Source organism: Gavialis gangeticus, unplaced genomic scaffold (assembly GCF_001723915.1).
Source record: "Gavialis gangeticus isolate Ggan-Ray unplaced genomic scaffold, GavGan_comp1, whole genome shotgun sequence".
NCBI classification, from domain to species: Eukaryota; Metazoa; Chordata; order Crocodylia; family Gavialidae; genus Gavialis; species Gavialis gangeticus.
Window position 1 is genome coordinate 45,059,009 of NW_017728996.1, and position 13,077 is coordinate 45,072,085.

The 13,077-nt window shown below is 44.3% G+C and overlaps 1 long non-coding RNA gene across 1 annotated transcript in view; it reads right to left on the reverse strand.

Moving 5' to 3' along the window:
- The window catches only part of LOC109288714, a 32,729-nt gene that overhangs the window by 13,586 nt on the left and 6,066 nt on the right, over window positions 1–13,077 (reverse strand). Inside the window, exon 2 of the long non-coding RNA XR_002095212.1 lies at window positions 3,044–3,096. This is a non-coding gene — a long non-coding RNA (uncharacterized LOC109288714). The remainder of the gene's footprint in view (window positions 1–3,043; window positions 3,097–13,077) is intronic.

Genomic DNA, 13,077 nt, shown 5'->3' on the forward strand with positions numbered 1-13,077 from the left:
TGGGCCAAATCATTACCAGATTGGTGAGGAAAGGGAATCCCAAGTCCTCCAATCATCTTTTGCCCTTTCAGAACCCCTGGGCCAGGTCACTGCCAGCCAGCCCGTCACACTACTGCGCAGTAAGCGTCACTAAGAACCCATGTACCAGCACTGCCGTGCAGTAGCGCAAGTTACTGTGCATTGATTTAGTACTTGGTTATCCAAGTACTAAACTTAATGTGCAGTAGCTATAGTGCATTAATGAATGTGTAAACGTGCCCACAGTGTGTGAGGAAGGCAAGGCACTGTGCCCCCACAACTGCCAGAGTACTGCTGGGATAGTGGAGGGGGTGATTTCAGTTAAAGGGTAGGCTGTTAACGGGATGGCTGAGAGCTCATTTCCCCTCATTCATTTCCTCATGAGTCGGTGCAGGGTTTGCAAGTTAAGCTTCCAAACCTGTTTTGGGCTCCTTTCCCAAAAGACACCTCTATGGATGGAAATGCCTCTGTTTATAATTGGGGTTATTGCCTAGTTCTTGGACCAAAGAATAAGTTAATCACAGTGCATTCACAAAATGGATTCTCTCATGTGTGCTGAAATTATGCTGCTAACACTCGGTTCAGAGGGTTCAGGCTGTGCCAGGCTATACTTTTATTGGCAGTTTGCCAGGAGTGAGATGACAATGGAGTTATTGCAGCCAACTACATCTAGAACGTGGCCACAGAAGCTGTGAACAAGATTGGGCTGGTGAAGCCCTTGATATCATCTGATTACATGGGGGCAGGGCTTTCCCCCCTCCCCCTCCCCCAGCAAAGGCTTTGAGAGGATGCCAAGGCCATAGCCTTTGGCCATAGTCTCTCAGCTCCAGGTTCCCAGCAAGCCAATGTCATTTTAGCTGTGCAGCCAGGACTTCTCCAGGCTGCTTTTGTCTCTGGTGAAATAATAGTTAGAGACTGAATTTATCTTTTTTGCCTGGAGTCTGCAGGAGCAGAGAGGAACAATGTGCATCTCCCCAGCTCAGCCTTAAACTGACTCAGACCACCTTTCAGTCTCTATTTCTTCCCATAGACCGGGGCGGGCAAGTATTTTGGCTGGAGGGCTGCTTAATGAGGTTTGGTGAGCTTTTGAGGCCTGAGTGGGTATCTCCGCCCCTTGAAAATTGCTCCACCCCCTGGGTGCCATCTTGGGACCAGAAGTCCTGCCCTCTAACCCCTGACCTTGCCACCAGAAGTGTTTCCCCTTGCCCACCGGAAATATTCCTTTTGGGAGGCAGGGGTTGTCATTTTAGAACCATAAAGAAACCAAATCATACACTAAAAGTCAAACACCTACTATAACATACTTTAATTGTATTACAACAAATATTTTGTCATGATTTGTGTTTCCATACAATAACTCATAAATAAAGTCTTAGTCTTGTATATTGTGTGGGGGAGTGTATGAGGGGCTTTATGAGGGAGTGTGGCTGTGTGTGAGGGGGGCATACGGTATGTTGGGGGTGTATATGTATATGTGTGTATATGTATATATGCAATAGTAATAAATTCATAGATGTTAGGCTCGAAGATCACCAAGTCCGGCCCCCTGGCCCAGGGGCAGGAAAGCAGCTAGGGTCAAAGGATCCCAGCAAGATAAGCATCCAAACATTTCTTGAAAGAGTCCATAGTAGGTGCCTGCACCACTTCTGGAGGGAGGTGCTCATATAGGCTGCGCTCCTCACTGTGATGTGCAGTGCTGGTCAAAGCTGCGCACCACTGGCCAGCAGTGCCTATGCCAGGCATGAGCACCTTGAGCACCCCAGTCTGCTGTTGCTCCAGCTGCCGCCAGTGGGGGCTGCACACCATGGGAAGGGTATGGGGGCGTGCTCATTCCCCCCCCACACATACACACACTCACACACTACCCACCTGAGCTCTGTACTGTTGCTGCCCCCTGGGTTCAGGCTCTGTGCTCCCGCTCAGCTGCAGCTCCCCCACCAGCCCTGGCCCTGCCCCTACTGCTTCCCTACCCGCTGCCCAGAGCACGCAGGACACCAAGGAGGCCAAGCAGGTCCCCAGCTGCTGCTGCAGAAGGGCTGGGCCCTTCTGCCCACAAGGGTTGGAGCCAGGTGCAATAGGGTATGTTGGCGGGGTGTATAGTGGGTGCCTTGCTCCCACCCTCATGCGCAGAAGGACTGAGCAGGGTACAATTTGTTGGCAGGAGCTGCGGGTTGGATTAAAGTGCTTGGCAGGCCAGATTTTGCCCACCCTTGCCATAGACCGTGTGACTCATGGGAAGGGTACTAACGATGCCATGGAGGTATCAGAATTGTTTTCTAGTTGGAAAGGGAGATTGACATACAGAAGAAGGAGCTGGGGAGTTGATCTGGGTCCATGTTAAACAGGCAGGCCAGACTTGACAGTGTAACCTTTAAATCATAATTTAAAGCAAAAAAATTGAGCAAAACTGGCTTTTAACATTAAACGTGTACGTAAAGCCCAGTGATTCAATGGGAGTGTATATTTATCCAGATGAGTAAAGTGAAATATATATATAAGTTCTTTGTTGGATGGGAGCTGAAGTGATGGGGCCTACTGAAACAACCTTATGGTTCTGATGATGGGCCCTGATATAGGATGCTCAGTTATATCACACTAATTCCTCTTATTTTGAGACCTGAAAAAGAGCCAGTTAGATATTGTGAAATTATACGGTTTTTTCAGTTCAGTTTCCCACATCAAGTGCTAATTAGACAAACTCTTAGCTGGGATAGTTGAGGCAGAAATTAGCCTGCTTTGATTATGGAATTGGACTAGTTGGTTCCTGCACTCCCTATTTCTTCTATGATTCTCTGATTTACAAAACTGACTGAAATACTGGCTATGGAAAATAAAGACATTTGACCTTATTGTTTCAGGTTAAGGCTAGTAGCCACACTGTCATATCATATCCTGGGTTTATTTAAGGAATAATTCATTGTTGCCAACACTTAAAATAGTCAGTGTTTTTCTTGAAACCGCAGTCTCTATAGTTTTGCGCTTCCACCTGGATCTCAGCTTTTGTTTTTTAAAAGGTGAATTTTACCTCTCATGGATGCAGAGAGAAGCTTGAAAACACAGTCTTTTGAAAGCTCAAATCTAGAAGGCAAACAAAAAGACCTTAAAACCTGTGATATTTAAAAATAGCAGTTTTTCAAGCCAATCTTGTTATTTTTGTGAACTGGACTAATGATTTCTGAAGGCACAACTGAACGTGCAAGTCATGTTGCAAATATAATTTGAAAGATAAAATGTGACATTCTACAGATTTACCTCACAAGGTTCACACCAAAACCACTGTACTTTATTTTCTGTATCTTACTACAAACAAAATATCTCGGGTAGGCCAATTTATCTCAATGACTACAAGAGCCTTATGCATACATATATAAACTAGTCAAGCCTAGTGAAGAGTTGATAATGAATAACAAATTCAACATATATTGCTCTTTTGTTGAATTCTGGACTTCTCAGATGTATTCATTTGAACATATTTGTGTATTTTTAACATACGTATTTTGTTCTTTACAAGAGCGTATTCCAGCGCTCTTTGAATGTAGGAAAGACTTCCATTGGTTTAGGGAGCTGTGGATCAGATCTATGTTCTACAAGCAATTTATAGCATATCTTTATAAATTCACAGTGATGATTAATCACAAGTCACATGCAGTTTTTTCTGTTCTCTGACTGGATGTTGTGTGGAACTAAAAAGGAAGTAGACTGAACTATACCATTTGAAATTAGCTTTTGCTGTCAGGGCTAGTTCATTAAACTCACAGGGCACTTTTTCATTGCTTTCCATGGGCAAGGATTGGACTTTCAACAAATAGAACAGTTTTTGTGATATCTTTTATTGGAGTCCATCCAATAAAATAAATCAACAAAAAAACACTTCCTTTTTGCAGATTTCCTGGATCATCATGGCTGCAACAACAGCCCACCCCTACCACAAGAAATGCAACAGCCTTCAAACCAAATAGTCGTGTTTTGCATGTAGTCCTGCCAAACTCAAAGGGTAGATCCCCAACAAGTGTCAATTGCTCCAGAGAATCCAGTGCATCTATTACACTTTTCCCTGGGTAAAGATCTGAAAGCCTAGGAGCTCAAATGTTTGTGGAAAGTAAATGCAAAAGGTCACAAAAGTACAGCTGAGTCACAATCCACTTTCAAATTCAAAGCAATGTTTGTAGACAGATCTGTCCATTATTTGCTCACCTCTACCAGCCAGTGTATCATTGTACTATTCCAAAATCTTTGTTTGCAAAAAGCTATGGTTTATATGAATGGAAAGGATTTGAAAATGTTACAGGCTAATCTCCTTCATTGGAAGTGCTTGAGCTTCTATAAAGCACATACAAGTAAAAAGTCAGTGATCATTCAGGTGGCTTTTCTGATTCCTAAATAACTAGACAATAAGACACACACAAACTAGCATCCCATTAACTAATCAAATTGGTATGGTCAAAGGAATCACTAAGAACCTCTAGTCAGCATTATCCAGCCAGCACAAGAACAGAACAACAGCCTTAAGGAGAAACTGCCTCAGTCCTTCCAGTTGGTCATGAGGCAAACTGGGCTTGATTATACTATGTAAACTTTGGACTTATTCCTCAGCTGTGCCCAGTTCATACTCTGTTCAGGGGAATAGGGAGAGGTAAAGGTGACCTTAAGCTACTTTTCTGCCTTTCTCAGTTATGAGCCTGACCATGGGCCTGTTCAGCTGGTGGCACAAGTTACTGCAGTCTCAGGCCTTCCACCATTTCAGTGTATTCCCTGGGCATCTGGATAACATGTGAATGACCATACTGAATGCTGCAGAAAGATTCAGGAGGATGCAAATATGTATCTCCTTCCTTCTGTTGGCAGTGCTTCACTCTGATGAGCTACCTAAAGGGTTGCTTGCAAAAAATTGGGTCTTTTGTCCCTGTTCACAAGGTGTGTAAAAGGTCTCTGGGAGAGAGAAGACAAAGCTATTACCGTATTTCCTCATATTAAACAGTGTTTACCACCCCACCCCTCCCAACCCAGCTACTGGAAATCATAGTGTGCATTATATGTGAGAAATACAATTAGAGCAGTTCCTGCATGTTATTGGCAAAAGTGATAGTAAAACGTGCACGTGACTCATAGGGAGCAGAACAATGATCAGGTTCTGCTCCCTAGCTGCTGCTACTCAGGGCCCTGTTACACTGTAACTTTAGGTGGCTTCTGGAGCTCTGAGCCCCTGGACTGGCTGCACGTTAGCACAGTTTAAGTGGCTTAAAACACTCATTTGGTTTAATGTTATGCCACTCCAGGGCAGTATTATTTCTAATCCACTTAATTTTGCTTCTGTTCCGTTAACTTGTGGCTCCTCTCCACAGCTTTTCTGCCCAAGTTGAAGTCCTCCAGCATCCTAGGAGATAGTGGTCCCTCTTGAGTCAGAGTGAGCAAAGACACATGGGTCACAGTGCCTGCTCACTAAGTCTCTAGTGGCAAGTCACAGCCGTCCGGTATGGGTCAGTCAGAGCGCCTTTTTTGCCTTAATGTGCAACTGCTCCGCTAAGCTGAACAACACTAAGTCAATTAACATTTGTTTAGCTTCAGTGTATGGTGTAACAAGGCCCTCAGTTACTTACTAAAAGGTTACTTATTAATGCTACTTTTTCTTCATTCTGCCTTTCAAAAATAAGGTGAGCATTATATTCTGGGGGTGTGTTGTACGCAATAAAATACAGTAATGCTTCCAGAGCCCAAGGGCCTATATCCATTTTACTCCCCATGTAACTAAGTGTATATTGAATATATCTAAGTTATGTCACCTGGGGTGACCAGAATCTCGAACAGCTGGTTTACTTAGGCAGAGGTGGACACAGGCATGGGAACCGGGCAGCCACTTGGGGCCTGGACAGAAAGGGGGCCCAAAAATGGTATTGGCCCAAATCTGTTATTTGATTATCATTAACTCTGGTGAAAGGGGGCCTGATACTAAAAGTTCACCTGGTGCTGCCAGGAGTCTAGGTATGGTACTGTACTTAGGGGTAACACTGGACTGTATACTTTGTTACAAAAAGTACATATTAAATACAAAGTCAACACACAAAACAACATTTTGTGTAAGCTCACAAATTCCAAGTGGGGAGCACATCCATCGACCCTATGCACTACTGCCTTAGCACTTTGTTTCTCTGTGGCTGAACATGCCTGTACCACCTGGGAATGCACAAGTCACAGTAAATGTATTGATGCTGCCCTAAATGATGCATGCAGAATTATAACAAGCTGCCTGAAACCCACCCCCTTTCCCTGCCTATCCACACTATCCGGTATAACACCCCCATACATCAGAAGGAAAGTAGTAGATGCCATTGACCAGCAGATACAAGAGTCAGCCGACTGCCACCTGCTATATGGAAATCAACCAGTGCACCATCGTCTCTCATCCAGAAATAGCTTTTTGTCCTCTACCACACCATTGACTACATCACTAAAATCAGACAGAACTACTCCCTGGCAAAAAGAATGGGAGAAACTAGGCAACAAAGCTGTTGAATGGAACCAGCAAGGAATTACTGCCAGTGAGGAGCTAGCATTCGGCTCCAACTACAAATGATATATGTGGTGGAGCCTGAACAGATTGAGAGTGGGTCTCAGAAGATGCAACTTTCTCATGGAATCATGGGGCCTCTATACAACTAACCAATGTGTTTGTCAGGAGAAGCAAACCATGGATCATCTCCTGAGATGCCCTGTAGCACCACAACGCACCCCACAAGATCTGGCAATACTAACACCAGAAGCAGCGGCCTGTGCAGAATATTGGGAACAGACCATATAGAAAGGTTGGACTGGAGACACAACAATGAAGAAGATATTAAGTCACACTGGCTGCAGACAACTGCACAGCCATACGTCATGTAAAATAAAGGTGATATACATCTAGCCAGGGCTCTGGACCTTGATGTTTCATGCTGAAGCCCGAATTCACTGGAAAAGTTCATTCTTCATTCTTTACATGCAACAAAAAATGTTAAGCAGCAGGTGGCAGTATGAGTTCATGCTAAAAGGCCAGTCTTGCTAGGATGCTCTGTTTAAAATTCCAGTAGGTTTTTTTTCTCTCCCTACTATTTTCAGAACTGTTAGCACCATCAGGAGCAAACCTAAGGTTACAAGTATGTAGCCAAGAGTGCTTCAGCCCTAGACTCAGTTAGCTTGGGAGCATTTTCTAAAAATCTCCTTGATCAGATCTAAGTGCTTATTCTCTTGTAACTATCTGCTGGGTCTGGACACCTAACCTCAGCCTTATACAGCTCAGGTTACAGTGATGCCTGGCATCCCTGGGCAGCTCCTCCTTTCTATGGCAACTTGATTTTTTTCTCTGCTATACATTGATCCTTTCCTGCTTGGCTTGTCCCCATAAAAACATGGACTTTGCAATAGATTAAGTATGTAGTAAGAACTGGAACCCAACTATTTGACCACCTCTCTGCCTATACAGAACATTCATTACCACCATGAATGACACGTGCCCCCAGCGGCTGGGGCGGGGGGGACAGTGGCAGTGGGAGCATGATGGCGGCGGCAGGAGTGCAGCAGCGGTAAGCGGGGGAGCTCCCACAGACGCCACCAGCACTGTCAGCGGTGGGGGAGGGAGTGAGGTGGTGAGCACCGACTGGGGATTGCAGGCCACCTGCAGATGCCACCAGCAGTGTTGGTGGCAGGCCTTTTTGTAGGGGGTGCACTGCCACGCTCAGGGGGTACATGTGCATGCACGTGCACCCCCTACACATAGCCCCTGATTACCACACCAAGGTTCCCATAGACTAATGCTTCTTTCTGTCAGGGGTCTCTGGTTTCACGTTCAGGCTGCATTTTCCTTAGGTTGAGTCCTCTCTTCCCATACCACCTCTAGTCTCCATACCACACTGTGCCAGGCTAAATAATTCCTGTCCTTGCTCATTGTTCATATCCTGCAAATACCATGAGACTGTCATGCCCTTCTTCTTGGTAGTTATCACTAGGAGTGTGCGAAATGGGCCCTATTTGATTCAGATTCAGCCCAAATCAGGGACAGTGATTCTATCCATTGATTCAGATCACTGTCCACAATTCAATTTGGCCAAATCCAAATCTGACAATCCAATGCTGATTCAGTGAAGCAGCGATTCGGATCCAGGCACAGATTTAAAAGTTGTTTCTACATACCTTGAGGTAGCAGCATGGCTCATGATCACTGTGGTGCTGGGGCGGATGGAGCATCCCACAGCAACATGGGGGGGCTCTCCAGCATGCTCAACAGTGAACCCAGAAGTGGACCAGAAGTATTTTTGGTCCACTTCCGGGTCTGCCTGGTAGCATGCAGGCCTCCCCCCCCCCGGCCCGGCGATCAGCTGCAGGGGGACCCTGGGTGCTCCCCCAGACCCAGAAGGCACCAGTTGCAGAGCCAAAGAGTGTGGGGAGGGCCCCCAGCATGCTCCCCAGTGGACCTGGAAGTGCTTCTGGCCCACTTCTGGGTCTGCTGCCGAGCAGGCTGGGGAGCCCCCATGCTTCTGTGGAATGCTGCATCTGCCCGAGCACTGCAGTGTTCAGAGCCCCTGCTACCTAGAGGTATGTAGAAAAAACATTTAAAGCTGTATCTATGTCCGAATCACTGAATCTGTCTGAATCTCTCCGAATCAATTCAGAGGGTTCTGAATCGATTCAGAGATATTAACGGATCCTTTGATTCGATTCGGATTGGGAGTTTCAGCCACCAAGTCAGGCCGAATCTCCACTGAATTGAATCAGGGACCAAAGCTTCGCACAGCCCTAGTTATCATTTCACCAAGATATTCATGTGAGGCCAGGTCCTCAACCCTGCAGAATCTACTTCTGCCAGCTGACCAAAGGGAGTCCTCCAGCAGTTCATGGCCACCCTGATTCAACCTGTGTCACCTCCCTGACAACCTCCTGTGTAGGGGCATGGAAGTTCTTGGCTAAGAGAAGAGGGAGCAGGGTATGGCTGCAGTGCTGCCGCATTCTGGTGTACTTTTTAAATTACAGTAGCCCTGAGGTTGCTCTGTGTTGGTCCAGGGGCCAGAATGACCTCCAGCCAGCTGCAGAATCAGAGGGGTAGGAAGGAGAATCCTGCACAGTGGGTGCATCTACACAAGATGTTAGAAGCATAGTAGACTAATTCTATTGTGCATTAGTGTCACGTAAAAAGTGTGCACTGGCACTACTGTGCAGTAGCACCAATTATGGCACATTAAGTTTGTACTTTTTATTACAGGTACTAAACTTAATGCACCGTAATTATGACACATTAATGCAAGTGTAGACATGCCTAGCGTGACATTCGACTAGGTGCAATGTTCTATTATCTATGACACTTTACCCTTTTAATCTCTCTCTGAAGTCTGTCCTTACGAGCCCCAGTATAATTCGTGGGGTATTCCTCTGAACTTCGTGCAATTATCCATAACTCTGCATGCAGAACCAAGTGCAGTTGCACCATAGCTACTTCAAGAGGGACTGTCATGAGGTAATGCCCTAATATTTACCACCCAACATTGCACAGACTTCCTTTTGGCTGCCATATCGAATTGCAAAGTTCCATGTAATTTGCCATTGTCTGCCACACCTAACTCCCATGAGGCTTTACTCCTTTTATCTCCCTGAGATTGATTTCCCCTCATGTGTAATAATTTGCATTTTTAATATCGCCTTTTTTCCATGTTCACTGTCCATTTACATCATTTATCTGCCTTTAGTACTGTTCAAAGTTCCTCTCATTTCATCAGTCACTACCTCTTTTTGGTTATTAATAAAAATATGAGCACAGACCTAACACAGATCCCTTTGGTACTGAACACCTCTCTCAGCTCAGTAATTTGCTACTTTAGCACCTTGATAACTGTTCTTATAGTAGCCTGTGTACCAAAGGGGTGCTCAGCTGTGTCCAAACTGATCTGAATTAAGTTTACAGTAAGATTTTTAAGTCAGTCTCTCAAGTGATCAGTAAAATCTGAAGATATTTCTGTCACTTTCCTTTCATCAGCTGAGCATATAAATATATCAAAAAGACATTGACATTTGTCTGGCAAGATCTATTCTTTATAAACTTCCAATGTCAATATAACAGTTTGTGATTTGATTTTTGTAGCTGTTTTAGTTGGTTTTTACTCTCCAAATTTCTTCGTTATTTTATTTCATTATTTACAAGGTGGTAATTACTAGAATCATTCTTCTTTCCTTTTCTGAAGATCAACCTTACATTTTCTTTTCCCATACCCCCCCAGTTTTCAGTGATTTTTCTTCAGTCAAAGGAAAGAATAACTGGACACCTCATGCTTCAAAATGTCTGCTTAGATAGCTATAATATCTCTCTTTACCTTTACAAATAAAGAGGCTAACTTTCCAAATGCACTTGATTATAATGTTGTATTTACGGGTATTAGATGCTTAAAATGGTTAGTCACATAGCTACTGTGGTTTGCCAGGTATGTAACAGACATATTGTTACTACTAGTTCATCAGTGTCTTAATACTAAGGGATGCAGTAGGTCTAAGGATGTGGTGGTAGTCACTGCAAGGGGTACAGGGAAGGACATATAATGAAAGCACAGGACAGTTGCTCTACTACTGTTAATGCAGAAGCTTGTATAAAAGAATCTGCATTATTTCCAATGGACATGAGGCCTTCTACACTAATTTATTAAAGGCTCAGTCCTGAGATAGATTAGAACCAAGGAGTATGTGTAGCCAGTTCCTGTACCATTTCCCCTACAACCTGTGGCATAAATTAGTGTGGAAAGGGATCAGGGCATACCATGCCAAAGGAACTGGTGTAAACCAGAACCATTTCTGCTCTAATATGTGGCAAGCCAGGGTAAAGCTGGTATGGACCTTGCCCCAGGACAGTGGGACCTGAATCAGCTCCCTTGTACTCTCCCATCAAAAAGAAGCAGGACACAGCTGAAAAACTGGGCTAGAGTTGTCACCAAACTGCTGTGCAGCCTTGAGATAGTCACATCAGCACTGTAGGTTAGATTCTGATCTCAGTCACTTAGTGGGGATCAGAAGTAATTCAGATGGACCCAGGTAAGTTACAGGTGGCTCCTGGTACATTAGGGGCCTAAAATACCTTTGTTGATTTTGAGCCTTTGTGTCTGATTTTTCCCATCTGTAAAATGGGGTTACTAAAATACTCTTTGTCTGCTTTGTGGGGGTGGGGGGGCTGGAATGATGAGAAGTTGTACAACACGCTGAACATGTAAAATCTGATTACATTCAGGGCTTGGAGTGAGCTGGCATGGTGACTGGCATTTCTTTGTTCTACAAAGTCTAAGCTTACTGCACAAAAATTAATGAGAGTCTCTAACTGTTTTCGTTGCTGAGGTACCCTCATTTCATGTTTTCAAGGCTAACTGATGTGGTGATGTCTGGCTGCATTTGCAGGACCTGAAACAATAACTGTGTGACCTACTATGTACATCTCAGTGGATGCCAACTCAGATGTCCAGTGATAATACTGGAAATGTCAACACGGTTAACTGTTTCATTGCTCATCAAAGCATATAACAAAGGAGAGAGGGGACCATGGTGTGAAGAGCTGCACAATCTACTGTGAATGAGAGCACCCATCCACAAACCAAGGTATATCACAGAACCCAGTGTGACATCCAAGTCATGCTTCCCCATTTCTGTCTCCAAAGTTCAACAGGCTCAGTGGGATGAACAAACATCACAAGGAGAAAAACCAGCATAGCGAGCTAATGTTGCTTCTGGAACCCAAGAGAAGGGAACCAAGCCTTGGGTGGGCAGCAGAGGATACATATGAGCATATGTTAAACACCTGCATGTATTCTTGTGATCAACATGTCATGTAAACAGAGCTTATTTTTTGGCTGGAGATAGGAAGAATCCTGTCACCTTTTCCCTTTTTCAGCCAGTGCTCTGATCCTGTTGTTGCTTTTTGGGTCTTTCAAGTACAATGCATTATTGGATTTGCAGGGTATGATTTCTTCCACTGTTGAGATGCTGCATGGGTTAAAGTCCTGATGGAATACCAGGCATAACCTCACACCTCCTTTGACAGCAACCTCTGTCTTTAAATTGACACGTGCCCAGAGTTAGATTTATGGTACATTTCTGTGGAGGGTTTTAATCTGTATGTACAGCAACAGGAAACTATGGCTGATATTGCTTTACCCTTCTAGAGAACCTTTCTGCTCAATAATTAAACTCTACAATCATCCTGTGGGGTAGAAGAGGATCATTAGGCCCAGTTTAGAGAGAGCTACTGACTATTTCAGCACTGCACCAGAGAGAGAGAGAGAGAGAGAGAGAGAAAGGCCAGAGCCACAAATATACAGGCACTAATGACATCTTTAAAAAAATGGCTGACGTTTCCCGTTTAGGGTTACAAAGTTTACAGACTGCTTCCACCTTCTGAGCAGAAAAATTCTGGATAAAGTGATACTTTATTGCCATCATCCATAGATGAAGCAAGAAGGGGCAAAATCTCACAAACCTGCCCTCTGCAGTCCTTTGACCATTCTGCCCTTCTTTTTTCTTTTTTCTACTGAGCTCATCACCATGGTATCTGAATGTCTGCTGGCACCTCCCCAATGCCTCTGCACAAATGCCTGAACTACAGCATAATGAGCAGCGCAAAGCCATGTGAGGATGTTAGTAGATTTTGAAATGCTGTTTCATTTTGTGATTCTTTGCATCCTTTGAAAGCAAAGCAGTTATTTGAGGATCTATACCAGTGATTCTCAGTCTGGATGCCATGGCACCCTAGGGTGCCTTAAGATTCTTTCAAGAGTGCCATGAGGTTACACACAACGTTAGCACTGTCAGGTGTGCAAACATGATTCACAAGATAAACCCAGGGATTTCAAACAGAAACCCATGGTTGTAATCTTTCTGAGTTCTTTGCAACAGAAAAATTGCTCCATTATTTTTCTGCAGTCAAAAAAGAGTGAAAATTAAGAGCCAATATTTTCCAAGAGATGCCTTGAGTGTATCCAGGGGAGCCTCAAGTCTCAAAAGGTTGAGAACCAGTGGTCTACACTATTGCATGTCCATGCATAGTCACTAGTGCTTGTTTGGATT